The sequence below is a fragment of the Paramisgurnus dabryanus genome, chromosome 7 (genome assembly GCF_030506205.2).
Source record: "Paramisgurnus dabryanus chromosome 7, PD_genome_1.1, whole genome shotgun sequence".
In the NCBI taxonomy this organism is placed as follows: Eukaryota; Metazoa; Chordata; class Actinopteri; order Cypriniformes; family Cobitidae; genus Paramisgurnus; species Paramisgurnus dabryanus.
The window spans coordinates 9,615,404-9,627,827 of record NC_133343.1 but is presented as its reverse complement, the minus strand read 5'-3'; the positions used below and the strand labels follow the sequence as shown (position 1 = coordinate 9,627,827).

The 12,424-nt window shown below is 42.4% G+C and overlaps 1 pseudogene; it reads left to right on the top strand.

The window, feature by feature from the left end:
• The first annotated feature begins 2,268 nt into the window (after positions 1 to 2,268).
• LOC135717847 (interferon-inducible GTPase 5-like) lies at positions 2,269 to 10,481 on the top strand (annotated as a pseudogene).
• Positions 10,482 to 12,424: the final 1,943 nt, after the last annotated feature.

Here is a 12,424-nt window from a genome sequence, read left to right as displayed (position 1 = left end):
CTTACTTTAATAACCCATATCCCTTTTAGATATGACATGTGCAATGCAGATCGGCAGGCATCATACATTTAGTTTAGAATGTGCTTGTGCACAAATGTCAGAGGTCTTTTTAATCTTTTCTCAACCATTATCCCACAATTGGGATCCATTATGTTTTTCAGGCATATGCCCAGTTTGCACTTAAAATCTCTACCCAACAGCGGTACGGGACAAGAAGGGACCGCAAGAATGAATGAGCAGTCAATTTTCCCCCCTTTGTCTCACACCGGAGAGGTACACACTGTAAAAAGTAAATGCTGCTCTTAAAAATTGGAAGCACCTAAAACATTAAGGTATATGAACAGTTTCTTGAAGTGAAATTTAAAAAATTACATTAAAGGCGGGGTTGCATGATCTCTGAAAGCCAATGTAGATATTTGAAATTACCTAAACAAACATGCCCCTACCCCAACAGAATCTGGATATTCTTTTGATAGACCCGCCCTACACATAGGCGACCCAGGCAACAATGTCAGTTAGTAGACACGTCCCTGTCTGCTGATTGACTACAAGTGTGTTTTGGTACTCTACACGAGTTCCTTTTCCTAAGTATTTTTCAAAAATCATGCACCCCGCCTTTAACTGGTAGCATTTAAACTTTTTACTTAAAGTGCTTTATATGATAATAAAAGGTTCTGTACATTTTGTTAGTTTACTTTGTGATTTCCTCATTCTGCTACACCAGAGAAGGTTTCTTCTAGATGCCTTTCCTCAAAGTATCTTGACTTCCTGCTGATTATGTGCTGCAGAATGTGACAAAAAGCATTTTTCTTAACATCTCCATTTATACCTTAATCTAGTCCTCACTAACCACCAATCATATTCAATGATTCCGTTTTCAACCAATTATGGAATAGTTTTACAATGAAACTTAACAAACTGTCCTGCCCCTCCTATGTTCTAACAGGGGTTTTAAGAAACGGCATTGGGAAAAGTTCATTTAGTAGTTTGATAAGCTCAGAACACATGTGGTGCGTGTTACAACTCACACTTAATGAATGAAGCTTAAGCTAAAATTATTAAAATTCACACTGATAAAAAAAATTCTTCCACAACATGTAAAGCCTTCATGATTATTTTGTTTTTGTCTTCCAGGCATGTTTGATTGTTTGCCTCTTGTGGAATCTTCAAGCAAGACCAGTGACACCATCTGCAGGATTCAATACCTCTCTACTATCAGCCAGTAAGAATAAACATCCTGTTAATCTGGGAAATTGTTCATTTTTTACAAAGGCTTTGCTTCAGAATTGATATACAAGGTAGGGTAATTGACTATTATTCATTTTAATGACTTCTTCAGCACATTTTGTATATTTACTTAAAAATATTTTTTCAAGCTTTAAATAATTAAACAGAAAAACAAGACAACAGGAGTCTCACTTCTGTAAACAAGGCTACTAAAACACATGTTTGAGCTGACATTACACCAGTAATGTCTTTTTCTAACGCATTTTTATAAAGATGTTCAAACATCTTAATCTAAATAAGGCCTAGTCCTGGCTTAACCTTAGCTTTGTTTGTAAAACCAGGCCTTAAACTAGACTACACATTTTTTTTACTTTATAAATGTGTGTAGTCTATCTGTAACACCAAATTACTGTCAACACGCACATATTTTAAAGGTAGGCAATATTAAGTCAAGAAGTACCAAATTATATAACCGTTTTTAAAACAGATCACTTGAGATTCAGGTCAGACTGATTGTATTGGATGTATAGGTACATAAAATAAATGTTTACTTGAAATTTAAATAATTAATTCAGTTTTCAAATAACAAAGAACCGAGATTATTATTAAATTAAATATTTGTGTATTTATTAATCAATTTACTAAATGTATTTATATTCAAACACTTTGGTTCTTTATCAGTGTGTTAAAGTATTTTTGAAATCTTGTGCACAAATGTCAAAGACCTTTTTTGAATCTTTTCTCGGTTTATCAACTTAAATTTTCTCACTTTAATTGTAAAAGGTGAAAAAATTACTTCACTTGGTAATGCTTGTTTAAAACATTTAAACAATTTCCACTTAAAATTTTAACTTAAAGTGCTTTACGTGATTGAAAACACAGTTCTGTAAATGGGTTCGTTTACTTTGATTTCCTCATTCTGCTACACCAGAGAAGTTTTCTTCAAGACACCCTTCTGAGAGCTCACTATTGCTATCAACAAGCAAAGTATCGTGACTTCCTGTTGATTTTGTGCTGCAAAATGTGACAAAAACATCTCCTTAACATTTTCTTTTCAAACTTGAAATAGTCCTCACCACCAATCATATTCAATGATTTATGTTCTCAACCATTTATGGAATTGTTTTTCATGCAATCTAACATAACACCTTGCAATGTCCTGCCCCTCCTATGTTCTAACAGGGTGTTTAAGAAACGTCATTAAGCAGAAGTTCATTCAGTAGTTTGATAAGCTCAGAACACACATGGTGTGTAAAATAACTAAAACTCACACTGATATCCTTAATGACAATTTTGTTTATGTCTCCCTGGAGTAAAGGCATGTTTGATATTTGATTTTTGCCTGTTTTGGAACATTCAAGCAAGACAGGTGATGCATCTGCAAAGCGGGATTCAATATCTCTCTAATATCTGCCTGTTAAATCTGGGAAATTGTTCATTTTTAACTGTTATTCGAACCTTTGAAGATCAAGAAGAACGTACGAAGGCTTTGCTTCTGAATTGCTATACAAGGTAAGGTAATTGACTATATAATGCAAAACAGGTCATAACTTTAACTTCTTCATAATTAATAATTTATTCAGCACACTTTGTATACAATATTACTTTTATAATATTTTATATTTCTAACGAGGAACAGACATTATTATAAAATTCAATATTTGTGTATTTATACATCAATTTACTAAATTATATATTTCATTTCAAACACTTTGGTTTTTTATCAGTGTGTTAAAGTATTTTTTAAATCTTTGCAGTTGAAAACATGGAACCTCAGGATGTTATTGAGGCAATAAGAGCATCAGGGGAGTCAACACTGTGTCAGGAACCACAAAAGTCAGGAATCCCAATGCAGAGGTTTTTAATGAGTTACACAATGGCAGGTATGTATAGGAGAATAACACTCTATGTCTTCATGAAAAATGTGAATGTGTGTGGCAAAACACTCTGTGTCGTCAGGTACAGGCAAGCCCTCGAAGAGAGTAGCCCAGCAGGGCTGTAGGACATCCACCCTCCGTCCACACTCGAAACAACCCGACACAGGGCAGAGAGAGAGTTCCAGGCGGGGCACAGCGAGAGAGAGAGAGAGGCGGTCCGAGTCTTCAGCAGAGAATGTGCTGGACAGCGCACAGCAGGAGTCCGAGTCTTAGGCAGGATTACGCGCAGAGCGCACTGCAGCCGGACTGCGCTAGATGTTGACGAGCGCTCAGAGAATCCACGGACAGAGAGTTAACAGAGGCTTGGCGGGGACACACCACTCGGGAGAGACTGACAGCGGGGCGGGGAATCTGAAGAGATAAGGCAGCAGAGAGCACGGTAAACAATCCAGACAAAACTACACACAGGTACTCGACACGACAGGACTAGAACTAGCCAGGCTAGCGGGCATGAACATACAAAGACGAACTTGCAAGGAACAGAGGAAACGAGGGGAATTTAAATCAAACCGGATGGGCAATAAATATGGATCAGGTGTGGGATGCCGGTGAGAAGAGTCGGAGATATTGAGGTAACCAGGTGGAAGGCGCGCACGTGTGGAGCTGTCAAAACATAAACACAACACAACACATGGTGAAACAAAGACAAAGCGGCCAATAAGACCGAAATCACGACAGGACTCCCCCCCCACGACCGCCACCGGGCGGTCCATGAGGGGGCTCACCCCGTCGCCGGCGGAGATCCTCTATCAGCCCAGGGTCCAGGATGTCCCGGGCCGGTACCCAACACCTCTCCTCCGGACCATATCCTTCCCAGTCAACGAGATATTGAAATCCCCTACCCCGGCGACGCATATCCAGTAACGACTTAACCGAATACACAGGGGCACCATCTATAAGCTGAGGGGTGGGAGGGGTGGGGGCAGAGGGAACAGGGTTAAGGTGGGAAAAATACACAGGCTTCAGTTTAGACACGTGAAAAACTGGATGAACCCGACCGAGTGCTGGGGGCAATCTGAGCCTGACCGTCACGGGATTAATGACCTTAACAATGCTGTATGGCCCAAGGAATCGTGGAGCCAACTTGCGAGAAGGCTCACGGAGAGGTAAATCCTTGGACGAAAGCCATACTTTCTGCCCACAGATAAAACGGGGCGCAGTTCTACGGTGACGGTCGGCCGCGGCTTTGGTTCGTCTGGAAATCTGACGTAATGTAAATCTAGCTTTCCTCCAGGTGCGTTTGCAACGACGGACAAAAGCCAGCGCAGACGGAACCACCGCATCGGGTTCCTGAGATGGGAATAAAGGGGGCTGAAACCCCATGGACGCCTCAAAAGGGGACATGTTAAGGGAAGAAACAGGGAGAGAATTATGGGCGTATTCAACCCAGGGTAACTGTTGGCACCAGGAGCTCGGATATTGTGATGTCAGACAGCGGAGAGCTCTACCTAAATCTTGGTTAGCCCGTTCACATTGCCCGTTGGTCTGAGGATGATACCCTGAAGACAAGCTAGCTGTGGAGCCTATTTGTCTACAAAATTCTTGCCAGAAACGAGAAATAAACTGAGGACCCCTATCTGAAACAACGTCTGTGGGCAGACCATGTAAGCGAAAGACGTGTTCGATCATAATCTGGGCAGTTTCCTTGGCAGTGGGCAACTTGGGCAAAGGGACAAAGTGAGCCGCCTTGGAGAAGCGGTCGACAATGGTCAAAACTACAGTGTTTCCCTTAGAACTAGGCAAATTGGTTACAAAATCGATGGCGATATGTGACCAAGGACGAGAGGGAATGGGTAGTGGTTTAAGCAGACCAATAGGGGCTTGATGAGAGGCCTTATTACGGGCACAAACCTGACAGGCTAACACAAACTGTCTGACATCGGGACACATAGAGGGCCACCAAAAACGCTGACGTACGGTAGCCAACGTTCTCCAAACCCCCGGATGGCAAACAAACTTGGACTCGTGACCCCACCGGATGACCTCGGAGCGAAGCGCATTCGGAACCCACAATCGACCCGCTGGGCACCCTTCTGGCACTTCCCCCTCCCGGCCGGCCCGTCTTACCCGTTGTTCTATTCCCCAGCGCAAGGCACCCACCACCCGCCCCTCCGGGAGGATGGTTTCGTCCCCAGCGGAACCGGGGCTTTCGAACAAACGAGAGAGAGCATCGGGCTTAGTATTCTTGGAACCGGGCCGGTACGAGAGGGTGAAGTTAAATCTGTCAAAGAAGAGCGCCCAACGAGCCTGACGAGAAGATAACCTCCTGGCTGAACGGATGTATTCGAGGTTCTTATGATCCGTCCAGACCAGGAAGGGCTCCGAGGTCCCCTCTAACCAGTGACGCCACTCACCCAAAGCCAGTTTGACCGCCAGCAGCTCCCGATTGCCTATGTCATAATTTCGCTCTGCTGGGTTTAACCGATGGGAGAAAAAGGCACAGGGATGCACCTTGCCATCCTTAGCAGACCGCTGAGACAAAACGGCGCCTACCCCGACATCCGAAGCATCCACCTCCACAATAAATTGAGCAGCCGGATCTGGAATAGAGAGAACAGGAGCAGAGATAAACCGGGACTTTAAAATATCAAAGGCCTCCTGAGCACTGGAATTCCAGACAAACCTCTCCTTAGTGGAAGTGAGAGCAGTAAGAGGTTGAGCAATCTGACCATAATTTCTGATAAATCGCCGGTAAAAATTGGCGAAACCCAGAAATCTTAATAAATCCTTACGGGAGTCGGGGACTGGCCATTCGGCCACCGCTTTGATCTTGGCAGGGTCGGGACGGATCTCACCGGGGGCAACAACAAAACCCAGGAACGAAACTGACTTACGATGGAATTCGCACTTCTCCGCCTTGACATACAACTTATTTTCTAACAGCCGGCGTAAGACTCGGCGAACATGCTGAGTGTGTTCCTGCATAGAGGGAGAAAAGATGAGAATATCATCTATGTACACAAAGACAAACTTGTTAACCATGTCTCTCAGCACATCATTAACCAGAGTCTGGAAGACAGAGGGGGCGTTACAATGGCCGAACGGCAGAACGCAGTACTCAAAGTGTCCGGTAGGGGTGTTAAAGGCTGTCTTCCATTCATCTCCCTCTCTTATTCGCACCAGATGATAGGCGTTGCGTAAATCTAGCTTAGTAAAGAACTGCGCCCCCTGCAGGAGCTCAAACGCAGTAGACATTAAGGGAAGGGGGTACCTATTCTTAACAGTAATGTCATTTAATCCCCTATAATCAATACAAGGGCGCAGGGAGCCGTCCTTCTTGCCAACAAAGAAAAACCCCGCCCCTGCGGGCGAGGTGGAGGGACGAATGAGACCGGCACGCAGGGCATCATTAATATACTGGTCCATAGCCTCTCTCTCAGGACCCGATAACGAATAAAGTCTACCTTTAGGCGGAGAAGTGCCGGGGAGGAGATCAATAGCGCAATCATATGGCCGGTGAGGAGGCAGGGCGGTGGCCCGGGCTTTACTAAACACCTGAGCGATATCCGCATACTCCGCCGGGACCCCGGTCAAATCGACCGCCGGAACCTGAGGAAGAGAAAGAACAGAACCAGACACAGCAGAACCAAGACATGACACATGACAAGACTGGGACCAAGACAAGATAATACTATGCTGCCAATCAACGTGAGGATTGTGTTGCGCTAACCATCCATGCCCTAAAATAATAGGGGATAGAGACGCATGAAGGACGTGCAACACAATCTCCTCACGATGATTACCAGACACAGAGAGACTCACAGGAGAAGTGCAATGTGTAATCCGCGCCATCTGCTGCCCCTTGAGGGACCAGACATCCAAAGGGGATTGGAGAGGGACAACCGGGACACCCCAGGCGCGCACCAGCGCTTCATCAATGAAGTTGCCCTCCGCACCAGAATCGAGAAGGGCAGTGGACGGATGATCACGCCCAGCGAAGGACAAAATGACGGGGAGCTGGGTACTGGAAACAGGGGAGAGTTTTGAAGAAGTGCTCACCAGGACTCCCGTACTCACTGATGGGCAGCGGCTTTTAACGGGCAGACCCTAGCAAAATGCCCGGGCTTCCCGCAATACAAGCACAGGGCCTTCTGAATACGCCTCTCTCTCTCTCTCTGTGACAGGCGCAAACGCCCCAGCTGCATGGGTTCAGGCTCGGCTGATGGCAAAGGTGAAGAAGGGGAAGTGGTGGTTTCCTCCGAAAACACTCGCTGACGAATGGAGCGACGCTGATTGCGAAGCAGTCTCCGGGCCTCGATCCGGAGAGCGAGATCAATGATGGCATCTAGAGACGGAGGGAGGTCATGAAGAGCGATCTCGTCCTGAAGATCATCGGACAACCCCTCTACAAACTGGGCTCGGAGAGCCGCTTCATTCCAGTGGCAGGCAGCCGCTAAGGTCTTAAACTCAATAGCATATTCAGTAACTGTGAGTCTGCCCTGGACAAGATGTGCCAAGCGAGCTGCAGCGGCGTCCCCGCGCACCGACCGGTCGAAAAGTTTCTCCATCTCCTCCCTAAACTCGTCGAAAGACCGACAGCAAGGATCGCTGGCATCCCACACGGCCGTAGCCCACTCGCGCGCCTTGCCAACCAGAAGGGTTATCACATACGCAACCCGGGTGCGTTCAGAGGCATAGCGGCGTGGCTGGAGGGCGAAAACCAGAGAGCATTGTGAAAGGAAAGCCCGGCAGGAGGCGGGATCGCCATTATATGGAGGTGGAGCTGTGACGTGAGGTTCCGTCTGCGACGACTGACTGGGTTGGGTGGCATCATGACTGACCTGGTCAAGCCGAGAGGAAAGGTCATTCAAACGGGTTGACAAACCCTCAACCTCTTGAGAAGTGGTGGTGAGGCGAGCCGAGTGTTGTCCTAACCATGAACCCTGCTGGGCGAGCGCTGACCGGAGAGCATCAACCTCCGCGGGATCCATCTTGGCAAGTTCGTCCTGTCAGGAACCACAAAAGTCAGGAATCCCAATGCAGAGGTTTTTAATGAGTTACACAATGGCAGGTATGTATAGGAGAATAACACTCTATGTCTTCATGAAAAATGTGAATGTGTGTGGCAAAACACTCTGTGTCGTCAGGTACAGGCAAGCCCTCGAAGAGAGTAGCCCAGCAGGGCTGTAGGACATCCACCCTCCGTCCACACTCGAAACAACCCGACACAGGGCAGAGAGAGAGTTCCAGGCGGGGCACAGCGAGAGAGAGGCGGTCCGAGTCTTCAGCAGAGAATGTGCTGGACAGCGCACAGCAGGAGTCCGAGTCTTAGGCAGGATTACGCGCAGAGCGCACTGCAGCCGGACTGCGCTAGATGTTGACGAGCGCTCAGAGAATCCACGGACAGAGAGTTAACAGAGGCTTGGCGGGGACACACCACTCGGGAGAGACTGACAGCGGGGCGGGGAATCTGAAGAGATAAGGCAGCAGAGAGCACGGTAAACAATCCAGACAAAACTACACACAGGTACTCGACACGACAGGACTAGAACTAGCCAGGCTAGCGGGCATGAACATACAAAGACGAACTTGCAAGGAACAGAGGAAACAAGGGGAATTTAAATCAAACCGGATGGGCAATAAATATGGATCAGGTGTGGGACGCCGGTGAGAAGAGTCGGAGATAATGAGGTAACCAGGTGGAAGGCGCGCACGTGTGGAGCTGTCAAAACATAAACACAACACAACACATGGTGAAACAAAGACAAAGCGGCCAATAAGACCGAAATCACGACACACTGGAAAATGCTAAAGCAAAAGCTTTAGCAGAATATGACCAGTTATTCAATGTTTCACTTAACATTGCTGTGACGGGAGAGTCAGGATCTGGGAAATCCACTTTTGTAAATGCCCTTAGAGGTCTAGGTAATGATGATGATGGCGCAGCCCCCACTGGTGTCATAGAAACCACAATGGAGACCACCATGTATGAGCACCCTGGAATGCCAAATGTGAAAATATGGGATATGCCTGGAATAGGAAGCCCACAATTTCAAGCCAAAACATATTTTAAAGATGTCAACCTTGAAATCTATGATTTCTTCATTATCATAAGCTCAGAAAATTTTAGTGAGAATGACCTCATGCTAGCTAAAGAGATAAAAAAGATCAAGAAAAACTTTTACTTTGTTCGTTCCAAGATTGACAAAGACATCGGGGCAGAGCAAAATAGACCAAGTTTTGATGAGCAAAAAGTTCTTTCCAAAATAAGGAACAACTGTAAGGACAAATTAAAAAACACCGGAAACCCCAGAGTTTTCTTAATATCGTGTTTTGAACAAGAGAAATATGATTTTGAATTGCTTGGAAACACACTACAAATAGAGCTACCAACCCATAAGAAATCTGCTCTCCTACAAGCTTGGCCAGTTTGCTCTAATAAATCTCTTGAAGAGAAGGTCGAGCTTTATAAAGGAATGATCTGGGTTGCAGCTTTGGCCTCTGCTGGTATAGCAGTTGTCCCTGTGCCCGGCTTGTCATTAGCATGTGATGCAGGCATTGTCTTATCATTCTTTGTAAGGTGCTACTATGCATTTGGCTTGGATGATCGTTCACTGAGTAGACTTTCAAAAAGAGTAAAGATTCCCTTGGAAAATTATTTGAGCAAATCAAAGATTGCTTCTGCAATTCCGAAACAAAACATTAACCAGGATACAAGTCTCTGCAGCGCTAGCAACAGTGGTTTCAGTTGAATTTGTGATGAGTCTTGTTCCAGGTGTGGGCAGCATTGCTGCAGCAGGATTGTCCTTCGGCACCACAATGTATATTTTGAGAGAAGGATTAAATGAATTGGCAAATATTGCTCGAGAAATCAGAGATGTAACTGGACTTAATGCAATAGATAATTAATCAAATGTGAAATACTGTATGCCTTTATCAATTTCCTGTGAAGGATGAATTTGAAGTTTTGTGTAGAGCTTGTTAATGTATTATCTGAGGACTAACTGAAATAGTAAAGAGAGCAGATATGTGTGTTTCATTTATAATTTTCTCACCCATATACTGTATGTGTGGGCATATTTACTGATTTTATATATTTGCTTTATTTTATATACATCATTATTTTGTTTTTATTACAGTTTTTTTTGTAATTATGTTGTATTATCTTCATAAGTAGAAATAATGGTGTGTCCCATCTTAAGGTTTATTTAATAACTTCATGGGACAATAATGTAAATCAGTAATATTCCACTTATCTTCTTTTTAGCATAAATGTGCTTTATTTGAATACATATTACAAACTGTCTGTTATAATAGGTACACATTGAACAGTCTGCTGTTCTTTGCAGTAAATTCACAAATGCATTTTATAGACACAATGATCCCTTACGAAACAAAAATATATTGCAGTATATTGGAAAATATCATGTAATATATTAGGCAACATATTCCCATATATGGGATTTAACATTTATATTTTCCAATATATTGAAATATATGCATGAAACATACATGTATATATGATACAAAATATATTGCAATCAAGAACAAAAAGGACACTATATTTTTTACATGTAATAGTTTGTCTTTATATGCTTTGATATATTGCAATATATGCATAGACCATACATGTATATATGAGACAAAATATATTGCATTCAAGAACAAAAAGGGCACTATATTTTTTACATGTAATAGTTTGTCTTTATATGCTTTGATATATTGCAATATATGCATAGACCATACATGTATATATGAGACAAAATATATTGCATTCAAGAACAAAAAGGGCACTATATTTTTTACATGTAATAGTTTGTCTTTATATGCTTTGATATATTGCAATATATGCATAGACCATACATGTATATATGAGACAAAATATATTGCATTAAAGAACAAAAAGGGCACTATATTTTTTACATGTAATAGTTTGTCTTTATATGCTTTAATATATTGCTATATATGCATAGACCATACATGTATATATGAGACAAAATATATTGCATTAAAGAACAAAAAGGGCACTATATTTTTTACATGTTATAGTTTGTCTTTATATGCTTTAATATATTGCTATATATGCATAGACCATACATGTATATATGAGACAAAATATATTGCAATCAAGAACAAAAAGGGCACTATATTTTTTACATGTTATAGTTTGTCTTTATATGCTTTGATATATTGCAATATATGCATAAACCATACATGTATATATAAGACAAAATATATTGCAATCAAGAACAGAAAGGGCACTGTATTTTTTACATGTAATAGTTTGTCTTTATATGCTTTGATATATTACAATATATGCATGAAACATACATTTATATATGATACAAAATATATTGCAATCAAGAACAAAAAGGGCACTATATTTATATATATATATATATATATATATATATATATATATATATATATATATATATATATATATATATATATATATATATATAAAATGCTCGAGTAGGAAGCTGAGATTCAGGCGCGAAGAGAGGACAGGATGCGTAACAGACACCAGCAACAAGGAGGCTGATAGATAGGTCCTGACCTATGATCCTGACCCACACTCCTAATCAGTAGGTGGCGGTAATGCCACTAAAAGTTGTTTGCCAACTGCCATTAAAACTCAAGAAGAAGAAGAAGAAGACTGATGTCAGCAGGCTCCAAGGAAACTTCAAGTTTTAAAAGGTATATAGTTTTCAGAGCTGGTGCTTTTCAGTTTTTATTGCATCTCTGAGAGATTTTTGTGAACAACTTGTTGTTCTGCTCCACAGATGCTGTTTTAAAACAGTTTCCTATAAGGCCAAGGAAGCTGATGTCAGAAAATCTATCAACAGTAGAATCTGCGAGCTAATGGCATTAAGACACCAGGTGAAGAGCTAAAGCATGGGTATGTAAGTGGTTTACATCAGTGAAGAACCAAGGTGGACTCCTAACCAGGATAATGGACTGTTCTTTTGGCAAATCTTTTTTTTTTTTTTTTGCTTTTTCACGGTTCCCAAAACTTCTTGAAAGTTTGTTTATTATTTATTTGTTCATTATTGTCTGTGCATTTTGTTTATTGATATTGTCTTTATTGATATTGTCTTTATATTGTATAATGGCACTGCTGAAATTTGGAAATGGACACATTTATGTAATGTAATGTAAAGGCAATCACATTTCCTTTGACTGACAATATGCAAAACCTCTTGTGGTTTTAATAGGCCTATAGAGCTCTGAACCTCAAATTGGGTTTAGTATCTGTGCCTGATTAAAAGAAAATAAAGGTGCCTTTTGATAGATTACCCATCAGTCTGTGTTAATAT